At 39.8% G+C, this 23,309-nt stretch overlaps 1 protein-coding gene across 7 annotated transcripts in view; it reads right to left on the bottom strand.

Moving 5' to 3' along the window:
* Window positions 1-23,309, bottom strand: part of EPHA3 (EPH receptor A3) — a 550,981-nt gene that overhangs the window by 346,319 nt on the left and 181,353 nt on the right. For 5 of the 7 annotated variants that reach the window (XM_067546251.1, XM_067546250.1, XM_067546247.1 and 2 more), the window contains exon 3: window positions 21,369-21,447. The exons of 1 other annotated variant lie outside the window; for it this stretch is intronic. The gene's annotated coding sequence lies outside the window, so the exon portion shown is untranslated. Of the gene's footprint in view, window positions 1-21,368; window positions 21,490-23,309 lie in introns of all 7 variants that reach the window. One more of the 7 variants, XM_067546248.1, reaches the window with a different exon arrangement.

The raw sequence follows: 23,309 nt of genomic DNA, 5'->3' as shown, positions 1-23,309 counted from the left end.
TACCTACAAAGTGAAGTACAAAGAGGGAGAAAGTCCCAAAGGAACACAGAATAATTGCCTTATGCAAAGCACTAAGAACATATTCTGGTATCTTGAGCAGCTCACTCTAATGATGTTGAGAAACAGGATTTAAAAGTGGCATTCAGTGCTCATAGAATAAAGAGAAAAATGGGAGCAAATGACTTGGGGCTTGGAAAGCAGTTATCCAAAGAATATATTCCCAAACTAACATTTCTCTACTGAGCTATAAGCGCTAATACAAGGTTTTAAAGGGATGTGTCAGAGGGCTTTGTTAATAATCTAGCAGGTACCACATATATAGGTTTTTTGGGGTTTTTTTGTACTGGTGAAATTGAATAAACCCTAAGGAGGAGTGTGACTGGAAAAAGCAAAGCTTGTGTTATAAAATAAACATGCATGTCAAAACTGAGTCCAAAATTCAGCCAGATTCTTGACAGAAGTCTATAGCGATAGCGGCCTTGCAGTTTATACTGCTGTAGTAAGTTTAAAAGAAATTTTCTTTATCTAATGCTGAGACCTGGAAGTGGGAAGGTCTCTGTTTTACTGGGATTCATCTATGAAAGGGTGGCAGCTCAGCCATCTTAAAACTCATTCTGTCCTAAAGGAAAATGTTACACCATAGAGGCCTATGGGGTATAAACATATCCCTGTGCACTGATCATCAAGGAAATTTGTTTTTTGTTTAGTTACGAGTTTACACTAAACAACACTGGACATAAGAAGCCTTTAAATGCACATGGTCTACTTTAAAGTCTTCTTGAATGAATGCCATCCATAGTAAAACTAACTCCATGTTACAAACTTCCTGACTGATAAGTCTGCTTTCATTGGACCTTTCAGATTCTGCCACAGTAAAGCAGAGTCCCGTACTACAGGCTAAGAACACTATAATTGCTTTCAGTCTTGCTGCAGTTGTATATAAGATCCAGACGTTCAATATTCCTTTTAGGCATCTGCTTTGTGTTATTCAGATACTGATTGTAGGTTATGTAGGTACTAGAAATGCCAGAGGATTTTCTTTATAGATCAGAGTAAGTGCTAGGGATTTTGCAGTATTTGCTGGTATTGCTGAACAAAAACAAGGCTCAGATGCAGAGAGAATATAGATGTCTTCTTATGAAAATGCTACACAAATCAAGTTCTGATCCCATTGAGGTCCAGGGGAATTTTTCCATTGACTTCAATGGGACTAAGATGCAATACCAGGCACATTAATTTCTTATTTCAAGCTGGGCGGACAATCAGGGTACATCTGCACAGCAGGTGGCAGGTGTAATTCCCAGCTCAAGTAGACGTACACATGCTAATTCTGCTCAAGCCAGCACCTAAACATAACAATGTAGGGCTTGAGATAGTCATTTCAACTACATACCCAAAGGATTGGGCAGGATTATACTCATGGGGCTAGCCCGTCCCACTATCCACTCCACCGTAGCCACGCTGCTATTTTTAGGTGTTAACTTGAGCAGAGCTAGCATGTGTGAATCTACCTGGAATTACACCTGCTGGGAATTACACCTCCCACCTGCTGTGTAGATGGACCCTCACAGATCCACGTGAGTGGATAGCATACTCTCATGTAATTAGGATTGGTGGCTTGTTTCTGCTGGATTGCACTAGCATCCCAAAAGCAATTACTGACCAGTCAAAATGAATAAAGATTTATTTGAATAATAAATACATTATTGAACTAAAAGCAAGGTAAGAAAATGGACGACATAGCTCTTAATGGGTACTGCTGTATCTATTTCCGGTCACAGCCGTCACAGGTGTGGGATGGGTTTGTACCAGGAAAGAGGTTTAACCAGGTCTGGAAATCTAAATTAACTAGACAAGCTGTGAAAGAACAACCGTATTTGGACAGATGATCGGTACTGTATGTACAACAGCATGAGTGGTGTGACCGGTTTATGATACTGATGGCTTTTAACCAGAGAAATGTGGCTGCTTTGCATGAATATTATTCATAATTTGGAAAGGTCTCTCCCCCTCCCATCCCCCAATTTAAATTGATGTATTTCATATTGGACAGCCAGCTTCTGTCAAGAGGGTAAGGAGAGTTCCTTGGGCTTATGAGAAGCGCTGCTCTGAAGACACGGTGCTTATTCCACACCAGGGCTATCCCACCTACCATAGAATCTCCAAGGATTAAGCCTCACTGCAACCTGTGAGGTAAGTGGAACTGAGGTACAGAAGAGGTAAATGACTTGTCAAACAGTGGGTCAGAAACAGAGCTGGGGCTAGAAATCCAGGGCCATGCCCTATAATCAATTTGTAATCTCAGTTGAATCAATAACGAAATCTGCTCAAAATAATCCATAAGAGATGATCATTTCAAGAAACTGACTGCAGATGTAGCTCCAAGTACTGAATATGCTGTCTGTACTTCATTGTCATATACTGGGGGCAGGGAACACCACTGAAGGTTACCCAAGACCCCTTCCCTCCTCCCCCACTCTCCCCCCCCTTTTTTCTTTTTTTTTTTTTTTTTTTTAAACACAACTGTGCTTGTCCATGCTGGGAGGGGAAGGGAGAATCATGTTTAAACTTCATGCTACTTAAAACATGATGCTTTTCCCCAGTATTTACAAGACCCATGGTTTAAAGGAGGTGCTATTGCGTTTTGGTAAGCTGACCTTGTTTTTTCTTCAATATGCCAGGGTGAGGGAGATGACTTTTACTGATAAACCCAAGGTTCATTCTTTCCTGCCTTGTATATTTCTTCCAGTGAAGTGGACACAATAGCTCTGTACAAGTGTTACTACCAAATGCATCCCTTAATAACAGTTTACAATTTTTCCAACGATACAGAGACAATCACAGAGCTTTGCGGCAGCCAAAGCGATTCACACAATGGAGAGGTTTTTCCTTTTGATGCACACATGTAATTTCCTTTCTGTTATTCTAAGAAGCCCAACATTAGAGTTATTGCCTTAAATGGTCACTAATGGAGCAGATTTATGCTTTGCAGCAATAACTGCCCAAATTCAGGACAGTGAGGACTATACGCACTATGCAAGTGGCAGCTGCAGGAGGCAGAGGGAGATGGGGAGCGCACAAGGTAACCAGATAAGCAAGTGTAAAAAATTGGGATGGGGGAAGGGAAAGGGGGAATAGTTGCCTGTGTAAGTAAAAGCCCCAAGTATCAGGACTGTCCCTATAAAAATCGGGACATCTGGTCACCCTAGTAGCATAATGTCCTCCAAACTCCCAAAGAGAGTGCAGCAAATGTTTTCCTGGCCATCTTCACTCACCCGTGCAGAGAGAGAGTCCACTTCTCCTATATACTCCTAGGCCTGTCTACAGACAAACTTGCTCCGATTTAGTTAAACCAGGGTAAGTACTTGTGCGGACACATTCATTTCATTTATCTTTGGATTCCTAATTGATGTAAGCTTCGCCCAAAAACACCCTGGTTTGAACTAAAGTGCCCATACAGCCTTTTAGCAACTTAAGTTAAACTGGTGCAATTCTGCACGTAGACAGGCCCTTACAGTCTGAGAGACTAAAGAAAAACACAGAGCAGAAAAAAGTAATGTATTTTATGAGAAAGCACAGCAAATCTCTCCTGTGTAAAATGCTGGATCAGCTCTACTTCACCAAATGATAACCACCTCCCTGCACACAGGCAAACTACTTAAAAATTTAAAGCTATAGTGCAGAGAGAAATAAAGTCTTGATAGTTACAAAGCTGCATACAATCCGGTACGCATAAGAGATTCCATTCTATTTTTCTTCTTCTTTAACATTTGAAAATGCTTTCATACTGAAGTAGAATCTATCCTTACACAATGTCAATAACTGGAAGAGGGAACCTTTTTTGGAATAGGTAAAATATAAAACACCAACGAGAATCATTCCAGTCAGATGAGGTTCCACATGCTGCTCTGCTAACAAATTCAAGCATGATCTGAATGGTAAGAGCAATTTATGGACAGTGAGTAATAGCATGACATGGCTAATTAATGCCAGTTCAGTCCAGGCTGTTTAGACAATTATGCCAAATTGTGCTAAACAATACAATGATTTTAAATGGACAATGGTGCATGGGGGACCCAGATGAAGATTTAAGGCTAGAGTCAGATTGCTATTACACTGAATTGGATTTGCCTCAGCTGCTCAGTAAGCAGGGATGCTGTAGTTATTTAACACATAAGTGTATGCATCTCTGTTATGCAGGTCCCCGCACTCTGGTTGTGGGTGGCAGTTTACATAGTTATCATATTGAGATTAACCATATGGTGCAGTGTGTAAAACTCTGCAGTGTGATTAGCCACTTCTAGCCACTCCACATTTAGGATGCCATACTGTAACAGAACTGTGAGTGTATCTATTTCTTTACTTTCATTGGCTTCTCTATGTAGGATTTAAACCGTTTGCCAACGAAGATTCAAATGCAGTTTTTGTACTCACTTCAGTGGAAACAGACCATCTCCCAAGTTTACAAAAGGAGAGGGGAAATGTCACAAAGCAAGAAATGGGACTATGAAACTGTTGGAAGGGAATGTGCTTTTAAAAACCCTTTGTCTAAATTCCTTCCGTCTCCTATGTCCCTTCCTACTGCTACCTCCCTTCTTACAAGTAAGCACCACCCTTATACTCACAGTAGTTACGCACAAATGTGTGTATTTCCCTCTTTTTGAATGGAACCCAACTTCTCTCCCCCCATTTGGTGTTGAAAGAAATGCACCGACACATCCCAACATGCTGCACAGTTACAAAGGCTCCCTGCACCAGACTTTCTCCATACCCACCACATAGAAACAGTCAAAAAGACCCACCTCCACGCAGGGAATCAAAGGCTCTTCTTTCTCCCCACCACTTGTCCTCACAAAAGGCTGTCTGTAGGGTTGCCAGTTTTGGTTGGACGTATTCCTAGAGGTTTCATCACGACACAATCTTTAATTCCTGGAGACTCCAGGACAATCCTTGGCAACCCTAGCTCCTCATCATACACATACAGGCCCCCTCACTAACAGAACGCTACCGACTGGAGCTGGGTGGAAACAGGATTGTCCACTTTGCAGAAAATGTCTCTAATTTCAAATCTTTTTTCTGTTCCAATACAGCATGAAATTTTTTTTGGACATTTCTGAGGAAATTGCTTTTTTTTTGGAGGGGGGGGAGGGGGGGGGACGACACGGACGGACGGACATTGGGGTCAAATGAAATGTATTGTTTTGATAAAATCAAAATGCTTCAGTCTGGCTTTGATATTTGTATTTTACAATTCAAATATCATAAAATTAAAAACGGAAATGAAAAGTTATTTGGAAATGAAAATTGAAATACGCTGTTCTGAAAAGGTCAAAATAGAAACTTATCAGTATCCATTCTGATTTTTTCCCCCAAAAAAGTTAAATTTTATCAAAATAGGCTCCTTTCTGTGAAATGTTTTACTTTTGACAAATCAGCACTTTCTGATAGAAAACATTCCACTGAAAAAATTGATCGGTTCTACTAATGACCAGTAAGGAGACAAAAGGAGGAGGAAAAGTAATGAAGAAAATGAAGAAGAAAAGAGACAAATGATAGGAAGTGGTGGAGGAAGGTCAAATCTTTATGCTCTTTATATAAAACAAGCAAATAACTAAATAAAGTTTCCCTATCTGTATTTTTTATTTTCCTTTTAAGTTTCAATATGTAAGCACTTTGTTGTAAGAGTAACAGCAGCAGTTTGAAGGTGGATCTGTAATGTAGTAACAAGCTTGGATGGTGCTAATAAACTTTTGATTTAAGTTTTACAGTTTCTTGGCAATAAGCATTTTGATCTTGGTGTTTATTCAGCCCAAGATACAATTATTAATTTGTAAGTGGTACACATTCTCAATTTCTCCTTTTAGTGTAATCTTATATTTAGACAGAAGGTATTATCTGAAAGGACTCCAAAATGCTTTGCAAATTTAAGAAATTGATAGAAAATACAAACTGTAGATGAAGAAATGACGATTTACCATTCAAATGCAGTCACATTTCAGAGGTGATGTAGCAGCTAGTGCAATTCTATGCAGCATCTGACGATGCAACAGTTCATGTTTTTTCAGAAAGTGTCAACTGGATTCGGGTCCATCATTTTCTGTACATACAATTTGACACATCCTTGGCCTGCCTTTCAAGTAGTACTGGGCACTTGTAACACTAATTCAAATCAATTGGAACTGCAGGAACTCAATACATCCAAAAATCAGGCCCAAAGTGTCTCAAAAGTTGGACACCCAAAAACTGAAGCCAACAAAATGAATAGCCACTTTGAAAACATGATTTCATTTGAAGAAATTAGGAGTCTAGTATTTGTAGACTAAATCTTAATTGCAGACAAAGTAAACATACATATGTAATATATTATTCAAAATTTCAAGATTTATAGTGATCTCAATTTTCATGCCAGTAAAAATACAGAGCTCTTACATCAGAAGACTTCAGTAGCACCTACAATGTCTGAGGTACTACAGAAAGATCTTAATATCTTTTTTTAAAGTTCGCAATTTATGCTATTATTTTATTTCAGTCAGGTTTAGGACATATGTATTAATATATTCAACTTTGCCCCTAATTCCCAATATCTTCATTATTTCACTGTAGAACTGGTGGTTCTTTATTGTCATTCCAATTAATCCTTTTTACAGAACTCTGCAGCAATTCTCTTCTGCAATATCCAAGCTGGCCCGCAATTTATGTCACTTTTGATACTTGAGTTCTTCTCCATAATGAATATTTTAAGTATATTACCTGACATTTACATTCCTAATGAGACCCATATACTTCTGTGCATGTCCATAATGTCTAATAAGATAGTTTGATTTGTTACACTGAAAAAAAAAATATTTTTACACTTTGACTACATAGAAAAGTACTTTGCAGCTAAAAGATATTGCCTATCAGGATAATAAAGTACCTTATAATCATTATAATCAATTAAGCTTCACAACATACTGTTAAATTCTACTACTATGGCCTGAGTAACTGAAAGGAGGTGTTGTGTTTTCTGGGTACTGCCTTTTAAATGCACACAAGTGTCCATACCTGCTTCAGTGACAACAGTGTTAGAGTGCTAGAGGGGGAAATGCCCTATGTTGTCTTCTGATTTTTCATTGTTATTTTCCCCTTAATGTAAATTAAGTGACTGGACTGAAAATGTATCATTTTTTTTAAAAGGGAGAAATATAGTTACCAGTTTTATATATGGATAAACTAAGGCACAGGGCCTGATTCTTCACTGCTGTGTGTCCTGTGTAGTCATTTAAACCAGTGTGAGAAAGTGGAGAATTATCATTTGTGTTCTACCCCCACTTTACGCAGAAGTCAACACAAGGCAATGGAGAATCAGACTTGCACAGTTTCATTGATTTGTCCTTTGTCACACATTGAATATGTGGCAGAGACAAATGGAACGCAGGGGGTCTTCAGTCAATCCCCTGCCCTATCCTTCCTGTAGTCATATTCCAACACTATGAAAAATGGCTTGCTTAATGTTCAGTTGTACTTCCATTTAATTTAAAATTCCTGTCTATTCTCTCACCAATTTTACACAGGTATAAATTAAAACAGTCACTCCACATTCTCCCTCACCTATGTGTGAGCGAAATCAGACCCAAAGATTCAGAGAGCCCTACTTTTAAATAGGGCAGATGGGACTCCACTTACAGGGAAGAAGAAACACCTTTTTTTAGTATTAGCAAAAGGAAGGGATTTAAGATGTGGACAGAGTAAGAGAAATACAGAAGAGGAAATAACATATTTGTATTAATTGAAACCTAGGTTGGTGGAAACTCATTTTCTACCAACATATCCTAGTGCAGGTGTCCTGATATTAGACAGCAGACGGTGCAAAAACCAATGCGTTACAGAAACCATATAAGCCTTTATCCAGCAAGTAAGGGGATTTTAGAGTTTCTAAAGAAAACAAACCCAAACATGTTATTTCATGTTGGGTATAATGATATTGGAAAACAGGGTGTTGGAATGGTTATTCTGGGGATTTGTTTTGGGATGCACTATATGGACTTAGTGGTAAAGATTCAGGACACTATTCCCACTGCATATGTTTATTAATAGTTATATTGATTATTAATATGGTTCTGATTGCATTAAGTGATCCCAATATAGCTTTTCTCTGTGTTGAAACATTAGTGACAAAGGATCCCATCTAACTCATTGGAAGTCTCTCCCTTGCTTACAAAAGACTTTAGATCAGGCCTAAAATTAAAAGAATACATTGATGTTGGCCAGCTTAACAGTTTGGAGTTGTGTGTATAAAGTATTCCCCTAGCTAGTGAATATGTTCCGGCACAACAAATATAAGGGGAAAAAACCTTAACAAAATAGTCCCCACCCATGTTATAATTTGCAGCTTCTATGAAATTAATGTGCTTAATTTGTTTCTATTTACATGCAATATTATAATAGCACAACAGTTTAAGCAAATGTAGCATAATTCCTGAAGTGTGTTCAGAAGCTGGGTGCTTTCTCCAATATTAAATACCAGTCTTATGAAGATGAAAAGTAACATTTTTTGTAATGCCAGAATTGATTTTTACAAATGGAGCCTTGTTAAAAGTGATCAGATCATCATCAGGTACATTGCGTTTTGCAGCTGCTCAATGGATTATCTATTTTGCAGTGCAGTCAAAATAAAATGTGTGATAAAAGTTTCCTCTTCAGTAAAATAAGAGAATTTTTATTACCTTTTAATACAGTTCTCACTCCTTTTAAAAATGTGGCAAATGCATCTTACCACCTTTGTCATTTCAATCCCAGACTGCCCTTAGCATACTCCTAGACTATAAGATCAGAAGGGACCATTATGGTCATCTAGTCTGACTTCCTGCACAACGCAGGCCACAGAACTTCACCCGCCCACCCCGTAATAGACCCCGAACCTAAGACTGAGTTATTGAAGTCCTCAAATAGAAGTTTTTAGGTACAGATGCTTAACTCTCAACATCCGTAGTAGAAATGGAGTCATATAATTAATACAAACACTATGCCATGAATCAGTTAAAGTGCTGTACACATAACATAGGTTTACACAGAGTGCAAGTTTGTCGAGGCTGGGACAGTCCCTTTGTTGTGTCTGTACAGTGCCTAACACAAAAGAGTTCAGGCTTTCTAGGTACTGTTGCAATTTAAAAATAACCAACCTGACAACCGCAAAGAACAAGAAGAAAAGTCAGGCCATCTGACAATCCATAACTTCCACTCATCCACCCAGACACACACACCTGGGGTGTAGCCTTGACTCCACTGAAGCAAACCCCCCCTTTAACTTCAGTGGAGCCATGACTGCTTCCTGATTACTAATCCGTAGTGCATAGCCGTTATACCACACACCATAGCCTTAACTGTTTACTAACATGAATGCCATCAATCCAACTTCTTTCCCAAATTGTTGCCACTATCAAATAGACCAGACTTAATCCTACTTATACCCTCTACACTGTTCTGGAAAACCACACAAGTTGGGGCAAGGAGATACTTGAAAGCTGGCATTCCTATTGGGGTGGAATTAACATTGTGGTGCATTGTCTATGTTGTATCATGGTTGCACCAGTGGTCAACAGTATCTCTGCATGGAGGAAAAAGGGGTGTGTTGTGTTACATGGGTTAAACTTTCCACATCCCGACTTTGAAAATTGTCTCCGATACGTTGAGTACAGCACCCTTAAAAAGCCCCCACACACTAGGCTTGCGTGTGAACGTTCCAGTTGCTTACTTCTAGACACACCTGTGGCTCTTTTCACAAAGAGCAGAACCTTCGTGACAGCGTTCTGCTCCAGCGCTGGCTGGCATTTTCACGAGGATCCTGTTTGTGAAAGGAGGCACCTCTCCTGATGAATTAAAACAAATGAACAGATTTATCTATCAAGCCTTTAAAGTGTTAGGGCCTCGCTCTCATATACACTAAATACCCTTTACACCACTCTGGCAGTGTAAAGGGCTTTACAATTGGATGCAATGCTAAGAATAGACCCTCTCTCTGTATTCACAGATTGAACTGTCTATTTGAAGAAGAGACACTGTGTCCTTCATACAAAACTAAGAGACTGAAAACCTGTCTAAAAGTGGAAAAACTGAACCCAGCATAAAGGAAGTGCTACTGTGCCTCTATACTCAGACTTTCAGCCGCACAAATATATATCAAAAAGAGAAACATCTTGGAAAGAATTAATCATGCACAGATGGAAGACATCCAATTTCTTCCTCTGAAACTCACGTTCCTGGGCTAGCCACTTTCATTTCTCAGTTAAATCAATGGGCACTGAAGGCACTCCACATCTTTCAGGAGGTGCCACATACCCTTCTAGGGATCAGTCCCTACAGTTATATTTTCTCCCACTTCTGTGATGCACTCATCTGGGCAGTTCAAGAATCCTCCTCCTTACCAATCTGTGTAGCTTTCTTTTCCTCACTTGTTTATTCACTGAAGTTCTCTTTTTCCATTGTATATCATTTCATTATAGATGTCTACTCTGTCTCTCTAAGCCCTTGTCTACATGGGAAAGTTTTTTTGACCCTTCCCTCCCACACACTATAATTATACAGATCTTACTAAACCAAAAGAGTGCCTAACGGAGCTTAAGCTATTCTCCTTGTGCATCACACTGTCTACATTACTGTTTGTTTTCAAAATAAACACACACAGCATTCAGGACTCCTACTCCAAGATTCATTGTTCTGCTGCTGGTCTCAATGCATTATGAGTGGATTGTGGAGTTTGACCAAACCTCCCCCACCCCCAAGACCCAGAATTCCAGTAGGTTCTGAAAGGTGTCCCACAATCCACCATGATAAAGCACTCATAATGCATTGAGACCAGCAGCAGAACAATGAATCTTGGAGTAGGAGTCCTGAATGCTGTGTGTGTTTATTTTGAAAACAAACAGTAATGGCACAGCAATTTTTTGCTCTCCCATGTCATGGTTAGATCATCTGCCTCCTTTCTTCGAAAGTCTGAGGCAGAATACTGAGCTAGATATATGATAAAGGGCTGCATTTTTTTTCAGGTTTGGTAAAGCCCTGACTTAACATTTTGGACCAAATTCTGATTTAGTGTGAATGGGTGCAACTCCTTTGAAGCCAGCTTTAAATTTGGCCTTTGATTTTCAAACACTTACCTTTGCTATCTTTTTGCTTTATGTAACTTGGGCTCCCCCCCCCCCCTTCAGTTGATCTTTCTCTCTCCCTGAGAAGTAGCAAGACCCTGGGGTTTGCAGAATTTGTATCTGTAAGCATGAGCTTTCTGCCAAGACTCATGAGATACATTTCACACAAACTAGTAATTACTAAATGTTTTTGAGAGCACTTACTGCTCAGCAGTTGATCCGTGTGCATGGCTGAAGTACGTACGTAAGCACCTTGTCTCAGCTAAAAATAGCTGTCATTGTCCTGTAAGTGCTGACTTCTCATCACACACTAAACATGGGTCTGAAGCTGAGCTGCTCTGATGATAACTTATGTGCACAGTCATTTAGGTCTCATTGATTTTTGGTTTCTGGATGGAATACACGGCAGTTTTCCTATAAACATCCCAAAATGATTGATTCAGGCAACATTTTTCACCAGATCTCGAAGTGCTAATTCAATTTGATGGGCACGGCAGGGAACGGAATGTCCCACAGGGAATTTTCTTTCAACAACATACAACAAAGTAAAGCCTTTTCATCCAGTCATGTTACTGTTGCAGATCAAATGGGTTTTATATAAAACCTCTCTTGGTTGCCTTTCTGTATGATAGCACGTTAAAGCAACATTATGCTTTTCCTGTTGCTTCTTTTGAAGTTTCCTGAAAAGTCAGGAAAACAGTATCAACACATTTAGACTTTGGTTTTTTGCACAACAATGCAGCCCAAGTAATGAGTTACTGAGGTAGATGCTCTCTCCTCAAGCTTAACCCAGAAGTGATATACTGAAGGGGGTCTTAGGGAATGGCTCCAGGAACTCTTGTTAAAATTAATTTTACGACAACTTATTTGTTAAAGAGTTAGCCTGCCTGGCAGTGCACAAGATTGCAAGGAGCTTGCTGTGCTTTTTAAGACACCACAAAAAGACAGAGCATGTGAGGGAGGGAATAACTTGGAGATGTTCTACCTTGTTACACAAGAACCCACTTGTTGAGTGGGTGGGAATCAGAAGAAATGAGACTTTAAAAGGCACTTGAATGTGGAGGAAACAGGAGCCTGTAAAAATTCTGCTCCTGAACAAAAGATTGGGTTAATTCACTATTGGATTGACTTAACTCCGTCTCTGGATATTACTAAATTATCCTACCAGAGAGCTTTGTGCCTGATGTTCATAAAAACACTTCTGAAGAGTAAATTTTTTTTTTTTTTTTTTTTTTGAAACCTATTGAAGGAACCAGATTGCATCAAATGGCTGGTATTTAACAAAAAATGTTTCACCCTCCTAATTTCCTTAAAGTCATATGTGCTGATAACAGCACTTGCTGAATACTGTAAATAGCCTTTCAGTATGTTTCCTAAACCTTTTCATTGACAAAATATAAACATTTCCAGCAAAAGTGCAGCAAAATAAACTTGTTTGCCAAGCAGTCTGGCTTTCATTAAGGTTCTGCTTTAAGTGGAAGTGTTACTGTTTAATGGATAAAAATGAATAAATGGACAAATTAATAGATTGCCCAGCACTCTGGTTCTGCTAAGTGAACACACATCCTAGATAAACTGGCTTCACCCAGGCTAAAGGAAAAGTTCAACAGTGTATTGGCCTAGTGGCATGAACTCTGGGCTCCCGATCAGGACTTCTGAACAACAAAAGGGCAAAACCTCCAGAGAATTTTTCCTGGTGCATTCTGAGCCCAGTGCATGCTAAGACAGTACTTCGGTGTTTTAGCAGGTGTTGTAATGCAGGCACAATCAATAGAACAATTGCATACATCGCCATAGCTTGTCAGGGCTTTGATTTAAGGGTCTCCTCATAATCAGGCACTTGAGCTATTTTGGGCGTTAACTGTGTGATAAAAGTGTGTGTCAATATATTTTTACACTGAGAAGTCTATGTTTTTCCAACCTTGCCTAACTCAATTACAGATTTTTCTCATATCTTTAAAGAAGTTCTCCAGCTGAGAGCAGAGATGGAAAAGTTCAGTGAAAGAAAAAGAACATTTTGCGAGGTTCTGAGCCTGTGACTACAGTCTTTATATGTAAGTTATTACTCAGTGCAAAAGATGTACTATTTTATAGACTAAATTCTTAACCAATGTGCACTTTGTGCAATTCTGCTGAAGATCACCATGATCAAAGATGACTCAGTCAATCCCTATAGTCACTGGGTTTGAATTTCATCTAGGTTTTTTCAGACTCCAACATAGCTTCATTGGGCTTTCAGAATTATTTTTGCATTGTAAAAGGATGTGTGCCATCCTGTCCTGACCTCTGAGGGTGTGCCCTTGCTTTACTTCCCCAACTGTGCATAAATAAGATCGCTTTAACAGATTGGGGCAAAGAGAAGCCAAAATTAACAAAGTAGCATGTCCATTTTAATAAGGTCTCGGGGAAGAAGCAATTACAACAAACAGTTTGTAAGGTCATCACCCAAGGATCCTGGTTCAGAGCTCCCAAATGGGAAGTCCCCAAACCAAATCTTCAAAGTTGGCCAGGCTAATCTTCTGGAGCAGGAAAGAGTCCCCCATCTTTTGTAACCTGTATACCTTCTAGTCCACTCTCCTAGGCCTCTCTGGTGTTACAGGCTCTCACGGGCTTCCTTCCTTTTACACCTGCTCCTCTCCTGAGCTCTCTAATCCTTAATGACAGCCTGGCTGCATAAATGCCACCTACCACCTTCATCTGCACCTGGATAATGCATAAGGCTGGCTTGCCCCAGTCCTCTGGCCAGCCCAGCCTTCTGACCCCCAGAAGGGCAGACTGCTCTGTCACAAGCATGTTTTCAGTAGATATTGAAAATTGTATCTAGGTCAACAAGTGAGTGCACTGTAAATGGGAGAACTTGAAACTAGATCTTGACAGTTTCATTCACAGCTTAAAGCCAAGCCACTGCATGACAACGGACAAGTCACTTAGGTCTCAACTGAGCAAAGCACTTCCTTAATTTTGAGCACGTTTTGATGATACGCTGAATTATGGCCCAATCCTGCAAGTGATCCCAATTGCCATTTTCTGTGCTAGCCAAAGGCTCTGAGCAGAGTTGTAACTTTTAACCCTTAATCCATAACCATCTGGAAATTAGATAGGATACCATTTCCTACCTCATGAAGGTAGTGTGAAGGTTGTTTGTAAAATGGTTTGTAGTCCTTTGAGTTAAGGATCCATACAACTGCAAAGAATAATCATCATTACTGGAGCTGGGTGAATCCTGAAAACGTGTGTGAACGTTAGGTGAATCAAACTTAAATTCAAACTAGGTTAGAGCCTCTTGGTATTCAATTTCTGCTAACTACCACCAAGGCTCACAGACAGCTAATTCTTCACTCTAATGTTCAGCTACTTCTGGAAAGTGAATTCTGAATCTTGATGGCAAGGATTAACTCATCTGATTAGGGAAAAGAAACAAGTAACATGCAATAAGTAATCAACACAGCTGCAATAGCATGATACAATAACTGGAGTCGTGTAAAAATTCATTAAGTAATTTTAAAAAATAGAAAAAGTCAATCCATTCATGGGGATTCATTTAATAAAGAAGCCTGATACATTGAGGGCTCAACTTAATTAATTCTCAGCCCATGTAACAAGCAGTGCATAGCTACATTGCTCCACAAGCAGACCAGGGAGGGAACTGCGACTGGCACAACTAGCTCCCTCCATCACTCCTTGCTCTGGGTGGATTTGGGGGGAAAACATCTGCCTCTAGTAGTAGATGACTCCTGCTGTTTTGGTTCAATTACACTGGATGGGAAGCTGGGAACAGAATCAAGACTACACCCATTTACATGTCCTTGTCAGTCTTCCTCTGAGGGAAAGTAAGAGCCTCACAAGGGCTGGTCTCCCTGCATGCTGTGATCTGCAATTCAGATGGCCCATGCACGGAAGAGAGGGGGTGCTTTGCTTCCCGGCATGGGCAAGTAGGGTGACCCATTATCTTGACTGTAATATTTTAATTATGAATTACTTGCTCTGCACAAATCATTGCCGTTAAAGTAGGGCCTTGCTCAGAATTCAAATCCAAATCTGAACTTTGAAGTTGGGAGCGGCAGCTGGATCTATTTTGACGCGGGCCAATCTCTCGTTATTTAAATTAAATGAAAGCTTAAGATATTCATTCTAACTGTGTATTTTTCTAGCACGATTTCTAATTAGAAACCGTACCTGAAGGTATGTTTCTAAGTTTAAATGGGGCTTAAGGAGAGGTCAAGATTTATTGTGCCTCTAGGAAAAAGAAATTACAAGAACAAACTCATAATGTCACTACTGGAATTTTAAATCTAGCCAGAAGCAAAGTAGCCAGCAGAATTACAATTGGCCTATGCTTTTTTTTTTTTTTTTTTTTTTTTTTTTTAAATGTATTTGAGCCTGGTTTGCCACTGTCACAATATTCCGGGTTCAAGAAATAATATAGGGCAAAGTGTGTGTCAGGGGAAAGTTTTATTATGCAGCCCAAAAAGCCTCAGTCTGTATAATTTTATAGAGTACGTAAATACTGCCAAACCATATCCTGGGCATAAAACTGTGTTGCTTTGCTACAAATTATACACATTTCTTCCCCAGGTAGTTACCTCTATTTTCCTCCCCACAGCCCAACAGAGTTCCTGAAGAGGTAAGGGGGACTCATAAGCATTTATAGTGATACATATTAGAGTTTATTACTGGGAGAATGCAATCAGTGTGTGATAAGTCAAAAAACTGAATTTACTTGGGTGGTTTGTGCTCCCACTTTCTGATCATCATGAATACTGTAGTGGGTAGGTTTACTGGCAGAGGATTGTTCTTCTCTATTTAAGTAGAGGTTTCAAAACAGTATCACACCCATCTGCATGCCCAGTGGTATCCACTAATTATCAATTAGTAACAGCCCTTACAGATGAAAAGGTCTGCTATGTTTGGGAGGATGAATGGCCCTATGGCTAAAACACAGGACTCAGGTTCCTGGATAACATTTCCAGCTCTTCCTGTAGGACCCCGTGCAAATCACAACCTTTCTGTATGTCTGTTCCCTAGCTGCAAAATGGGAATAATAAATATTTCTTCTCTCTCACATTGCCTACCTTGTTTTAGGTTGTAAGTTTGTCTGGGCAGGCGCTATCTCTTGCTAGGCATATGTATGGTGTCTAGCACAAGAGGGCATCTATGTGCTACAATACAACATTAACAGGTCATGCTAAGTGACAGCAAGTAGAAAACCCCTTAATTTCAGAAACGGTGTTAAAGCACTGACGAATAAAAGCTGGTAGTGTGATGTCTTATTTTCGCAATACCACATTTTGTGATACAAAACAAGGCCCCATTGCATCCTTTCCCAGGGACCAAGTATAAGTCCTGAAAAGTTCCTGTACAAGTTGGTTCAATATCATAGGCTACCACAAATATCCCTTTGCTCCCATCCATACAGGCAAAAGCCTGAGATTAGCTAGATTCTATTGGGGCATCTACAGGAAACAACCAATAGGTAACAACTAGGTACATGGCCAGTAGAGTCTTATTTCATGGAAAGTAGGGATTTACTTAGGCAATGTAAATACATGTCCCTATTATTATTTTCCTTGTCCATGCAACCAGAGGCCTTCTGATTGTTTTATAGCCACTTGTGGCAAGCTCTTTGAGGGCAGGAACGGTCTCTTACTGTGGCTAGCAGAGCAGGAACTTGATGAGGAGTCTCTAAGCACTGTAATGAACAACAGTAACAATGAACTCGGGCTCTGGACAAAACAGGGAAAGCTAGTTTGCAGAGTTGAGGATCTATGCTGAGAATGAGTCACCATGTGCACCCAGCTGTTCAAACCTAAGGCATGTTAAGGCTAATGATTTTAGCAAGGAGGGAAAGAGGCCATTTGAGGTAGGTACCGTCAAACTACATAAAGGCTTTCAAAAGTAATACCAAGTTTTTGAATTGTACACAGACCTGAAGAGGAAGTCTTTAGAGCAGGAGTCCAATTTATTTCCTGCACAAAATAAAGCAAGCTGGCATACCTAGGCACCAGTTGTCACTTCAGAGCAGTCAAGGGTAACCCAATGCAGAATGTGTAGTCTGGTTACCCGATCTGGGGATGGGTTCAGGCAGGGGTAACAGAAGCAAAGTCCACATGCACTGATTTAGCCAAAAAAGGAAGGCAGAGATCCAATTCTCATGTGCACAGGGCAGCCAAAACCCTTAGGCAAGCTTTGAAAATCTCAGTCAAAATCTGTTCTAAACACCTCCGTTCTCAGGAACCTCTGCTTTATTCCCAGGCAGGATAAGTATACAGATAAAACTAACAGGCTGACTACCACCATAGAGAGTTTGATTTTTGTTGCCATATTCTCACGCTACACAGATATTAAACTGAAAAATACAATCATTTTGACAAATATTTCCTGCTGCAATGAGATTTCCATGCCTCAACTTTTTTTTTTTTTTAAAAACACTTCTAAGAATTCCTTAATACATCTGAATTTTCAGCTCAAGCTTTCCAGGTGCAGAATGATAGCTGAGACAACCTCTATGTTCTAATAAATCCAGTAACACTTTACATGAAACATCTCCAATATGAATCCAATTTAGAGTTAATAAAGTCCATATTTTAAATAATTGATTTTTTTCAAAACATACCTATTAAGGATAACCTCTTATGAGACAAGCACCTTATACGATTAGACAAAGTGTTATAAACATAGTTGAGTCAACTAAAGGACACAGTCAAACCTTGTTCCATGCTTGGAATTCATTACTGATATCCACGGGAGTTTGACACATAAGAGAAGGGAAAATATATGTGAATAATCCATTATATTTTATTCTTATCCTAATTAAAAGATGCATATTAGAGTCACTTAAATTTAAAAAAACTGTTACTGTAGACCCAAATCTGAAAGACATGAAGTTGAAATTAATCTGATATTAAACTCTCAGTACGGACTCTTTCAGATCTGTTTATTTTCAGGAAGAAACTAGTTGTTATGGGACTAGCATTCAATAAAACAGTATGTTCTGCAATAGTTATGGGAATATGTATAATATGCTCCTGTTGGATTCATCTTTGATGGGTCCTCTGATATTTCGCTAATTACAGCGAACAAGCAGAATTTCCGTAAAACAGATGCAGTCATCTGGCCGATGTACACTAAATGTTACAACTTCCATATATTTTACACAGAAGGAAATGTATTAGCAACACTGACCTGACCTTGGGCCCAAGCCTGCAATCATGGATACAGAATTGATTCCATAATGTCCTAGGTTTCTGGGATGATTATTGTGTGCTTTATCCTCAACTGCCCTATTAAAAATCCATAAACATTCCTAAAAGAATCAGATAATGTCTGAAGGTTTCCTTTAATTGCTATCATAAAGCAAGCAGCTAAATGTATAAAGAACAGGCCACCATGAAAATGGTCCATCTGGTGTTTTAAAAGTACAACAACCCCCTCTGGAAATTCTCGCAGGATCACAGCATCAGCTGCATTTTACTCCATTTCTCTTTTTTCCTTTTAATGCCGTTGGAAAGAGCAGATAGTGCTTGCACTACATGTCATGAGATCACAAGTATTACAAATGAATAGTTTTAGAGTTTTTTGCTAGTATGTAATCTATACAAGAACCCAGGGAATGGGAAAATGCATACATATAGAAATGTTGAGCACTGTACTTTACTCGTAAATATGAAGGGACAATGTCAAAGGTGCTGGACCTAAATATGCATTTGTTTTTCCAACTGATCCTCCTTGCATGGGCAACAAAGTTTTGCTCTGTGCTTTCCTGTAAGATTGACAGTGTAAACAATCTGTTGAATTTAACATGTTCTGATTAGAGCTGCGTGAGATGTTTGTAACAAAACCTGAAATCATATAGAATTTGCTTCTTCCTGCACCCAAGGTAACCAGATTCCTTATCCCCCATCAAAATCAAGAGTGTTAGTGTGACAACAATTCTGTATTTGAATTGTGACTGCTGCACAATCACATTTGTCCTTGTCAATTTCAGATTCCCACATTCAGTTGCCTGTTTTGAAAGAAGGGGAGAGACTGTTGATAAATACATTTTCTTGCACCATATTTTCATTCGTTTTAATCAGTGGACTTACATTTCAGTATGAGAGTTATTTCAGTGAGTGTTTTGAGGAAATGGCAACATTTTGTTAATAAAATCGACTTCTTTCAACATCAATTCAGTTTTTACTTAGTGTTCATGTGTTCCAACAAGTTTCCATGATAAAGAATGCGGCAACATTCAGAAAATCAGTTTACCATATTGGGATGCAAAGACCCCTTGATATCAATTGGCAGAAGACACAGGGGTTCGGAGATCCCCTGGAGTTACCAAAAGAATGTCATGTAAAGTCTCTACTGAAAACCTGTGTCACAGTGTTCATCATAACCATTGGGAAATGCATGTGTGGAACATATGTGAGAAGTTATGTATATATACACACATACTGAAAATTATGTTCTCTAGGTCTGTATTTAAAGGCAAGTGATCACTCAAAGATAACATGCCTAAAGACATGCCCCAACATGCCTCAAGACAAGAGGTGGGAGATGTTTCTCTCTCTCCCTGGTGGACCATTGTGTGTCTTACAATAGAAGTCTATTACCATAAGGAGTCAAATGCTAATGAAGAGCTTGGGAAGACTTCAGAAGGAAATTAACAAGAAGAGGTAAGCAACAGGGGGACCCTGTTTTCAAATGAAGATCAAAAGGTCAAGTCTAGTTGGACATATCTGGGAGGCTGCAGGGAGATGCTTTGGCATCGGTCAGTCTATGAAGACAAGCTGCCAGCGGGCTTGATCACATGGAAAGATGGATCTCAGCCATCTTGAAATGCTGGCAAATGGACTTGAGAATGGAGAAGGACTTGAGAGTTAAGTTTAGGCTATAGCAAGCAAATTATGACTGTTTTATATTTTACCATTTGTTTCCACTATTCTTACTTTCTATCATTTGAATCTCTGCTCTTTGATAATACATGTATTCTTGTTTTTAATAACCACATATCTAAGTGCTGGGTGTTGATTGGAGTGGTCATTCTGAGGTCTGTACTCTTCCTCAGGGAGCAGCCAATCTGAGTTTTGTGAGAGTTCAGTGGAACAGGGGCTGGGCACTCCAGGACGATGTTCAAAGGGCTTGGGAGTTAGTACATGCCCATCACTACCCTGTACAGAGACAGCCAGAGGCTTGGAAGGCAGTTCTTGTGTTGCCAAAAAGCGTGGTGGATTCAGGGAGCTGATCCACAGCAGACAGAGACTTGCTCACACTAAGGGCAGGTGGTAGCAACGTGCCTCACTACCCAGGGTACCCCTGAGGCTGAAAAGCATCACACTTATGGTATAATTTGTGTCATTTTTTGTTTCTATCAGGCATTTCACTGGCTAAAATGCAGTGGCAGTCAATAAAACCCACTTTAGTTAGATAACTCATTTAGGAATTGGGGCCTGTTTTTCCTCTCATTTGCACAGTTGTTTATCAGAAGCAACTCCATTAAGTCAATGGAATTACACCAAAATGGCGACAGAAGGCTCAAACTTTTGATGACTAATTTTAGCATTAAAGGGATAAAACTACAAAACAAGCGAGTCAGCAAGCTTGACCTACCTTACCACTTTACTGGTGAACAGTGAACCGGCTGTGGTTACTCAGCTATAGTCCTTGGCTTCGCACCTGCTGAGCCCAGTTTGAAATTGACCCTCATCTCTTCCACATGCATGGATTTTACTCAAGATCTGTGCCCTCATCTGCAGTTGGCTTAGGTGGGTGTTGTACATAGGTTTGGCACATAGCAATTTTGTGCAAACTTACTTCCCTTTTTACGTAAGTCTCCACGGTGTAGCCTGTGATGTTTCTGTACCAATTTCTTATCTGTTATTATAGTGTGTCAGGATCACTGCACAATAAAACCCTTAGATGCACAGTTCAAGAATATGCAAACAAACATTTCCATAGTGTAACCCCTCCCTGATATTAATAAAAGAAAGGGCCATAAAACAGCGCCACACATCTCTGTGCTCTCCCACGGACATGACAGATAAGTTTCTGAGAGTTACAGTTTTGGCGTTTTGCACTCATGATTACATGAGTTACATTAAAATAGACCATGAGTTACATTAAAATAGACCATGAGTACCACAGCAATACACTGCGGATAGTTCTATATAGCTTACAACAAAAGATGTTTAAAGATGCACTGCTCATACTGGCAGAACTTTTAGTAAAAGAAGCTGAGCCCTGTTTTCGGAATTAGATACATACCGGAAACTCACAAGGACTTCAGACACATCCAGAGGTAGCTTCAGGAGGACATTAAGACATCTCTCTCATCTGGGCTGTCCTAAGTGTGAAGCAGAATTCTCTGTGAGCCTTCAGTTAACTGCTAAAAGAGATGGTTTTCACTTTGACACTACTATTGTGGATTAGTAGGAAGGCAAGTGCTGAACTGAGTTAAGTAGGCAAAATGGCACTAAGTACTTTCTGTACATCCAAACTTACTATTTTAGAATTTGGACCTCTTTTCCCTGTGGTGTAATTTGAACAACATTTTGTCACTTCTGGCTTTACTCATATGGAGAAGATAGCAGTGATCTAATACTTTAAAAGAAACTTCCTGGATCATTTCCATTTAAACATTTATTTTACTGTATTCATTTTTTTTTTTTTTTTTTGGCTAGAGGTCTATGAAATAAGCTCTACAGTACAAGACACTAAAGTGGCAACATAACCAGTGTTTCTGATGTAACCCTGAAAAGAGCTTCTCTTCATGGCCTATTGGAAAAGATCTTATTTATAGTAGGTTTTTTTTTTCCAGTTAAGCGTCAAAGTAAGCCTACTGCATGACAGAAATTCTTCCACCTGTGTCTTGATTACAAAATAATACACTCAAGGTGACAGCTTAAATAAGAGTCCTTCAGAAAAAAGAAGGATGCTATGAGAGCCTCTGATCTTCTCTGTCGCAGGTATCTAAAATATTGGTACAGCTCCTATCACAACAGAACAAAATTTAGATTTGCATAATGCTAATTTGCCATTTGCTAAAATCCTAACTACAGAAACATCAAGCTACAATTAAGACATTTAGGGTATAATCCTGCAAAGTGGTGATCACTCTGGCTGTGATCCAGCCAAGCACTTAAGCATATGCTTAACTTGATGCTCAGTAGTAGTCCTGTTGTAGCCAGTACCCCTGAGTTTTTCCACCTGCCCCCTTTGTTTTCTTGCCCTCTTCTTCTCTGCTGGAGAGGTAGTAAGCTGGGGTGCTCAGACTCCATCCCCTCCCTTGGCTTTGGGGCCAGAAAGGCACAGAGTTCTGTCTCTCTCTAGCCCCAGAGGTATGGGATAAGCAGAGAAAGCCATGGCACTCAGCTTTGGCACCGCTTTGGAAAATCTTTTGGCACTTGAGCTTTCTGCCAGTGAAACCGCCAAAAGCCTTCCAGGAGAGCAGCCACCATCTTGATTTGCTCACTGGAAAGAAAAAAGTTTTCAGCAAAACAGTCTTCCACAGAAAATTCTGATATGTAAAAGGGGTATTTTCTGTCAGAATGGTTGTCCTGTGTGGATCTCCACTAAGCTTTAATGACCAGGACTAAAATGCATTCAGCAGTTTCCCTTCTGTGGGCCATGGGAGCTTCACAGAGAAGGCTACATCTCTGTGTGTGTGTGTGTGTGTGTGTGTGTAGGGGAAGAGGATGAGGATGGGACAGAAGGCCTTGAAAGTACTTGTAGGGGAGGAAGAGGCTTAGTGGGGATGGCAGCTACAACAAATAGCTTCTAAATCCCACTCTGATAGCGATACATAATTCTGCCTTCAACTAGGGTCACTGGCCCTTGCCACAAAGTTGCTGCCTAGTTCACAGGGGCCTCACCTATATGAGTATACTTAGACTAGAGATCTATCAGAAAGAAAAGGGCATCAGCCACTCCCTTTCCCAGATCTTAACAGATAATTGCTAGATAAAACATTAAATAAATTACTTCAAATTTCCCTCATTACCTAGGGCAGAGACCCGTGCTTCTGGAGCTGGCGGTCCAGTTGTAACTATGGCTCCATTTGTGACTTATTTCATAATTGAGATTGGTGTCTGCAGCACGTGGATTTGCTGAGTTACCAATAAGCGTCAGATAAGGTCATTAAGGGGTCACTTTCTCATGCCTCTTCATCTTCTAAAATTGGCATGAACTGGTTTGCTGACACACTGG

The sequence above is a fragment of the Emydura macquarii genome, unplaced genomic scaffold (genome assembly GCF_026122565.2).
Source record: "Emydura macquarii macquarii isolate MOO-44397 ecotype Brisbane River unplaced genomic scaffold, CSIRO-AGI_Emac_v2 contig_1119, whole genome shotgun sequence".
NCBI classification, from domain to species: Eukaryota; Metazoa; Chordata; order Testudines; family Chelidae; genus Emydura; species Emydura macquarii.
The sequence above is the reverse complement of the archived record's forward strand: the minus strand, read 5'-3'. Positions and strand labels throughout refer to the sequence as shown.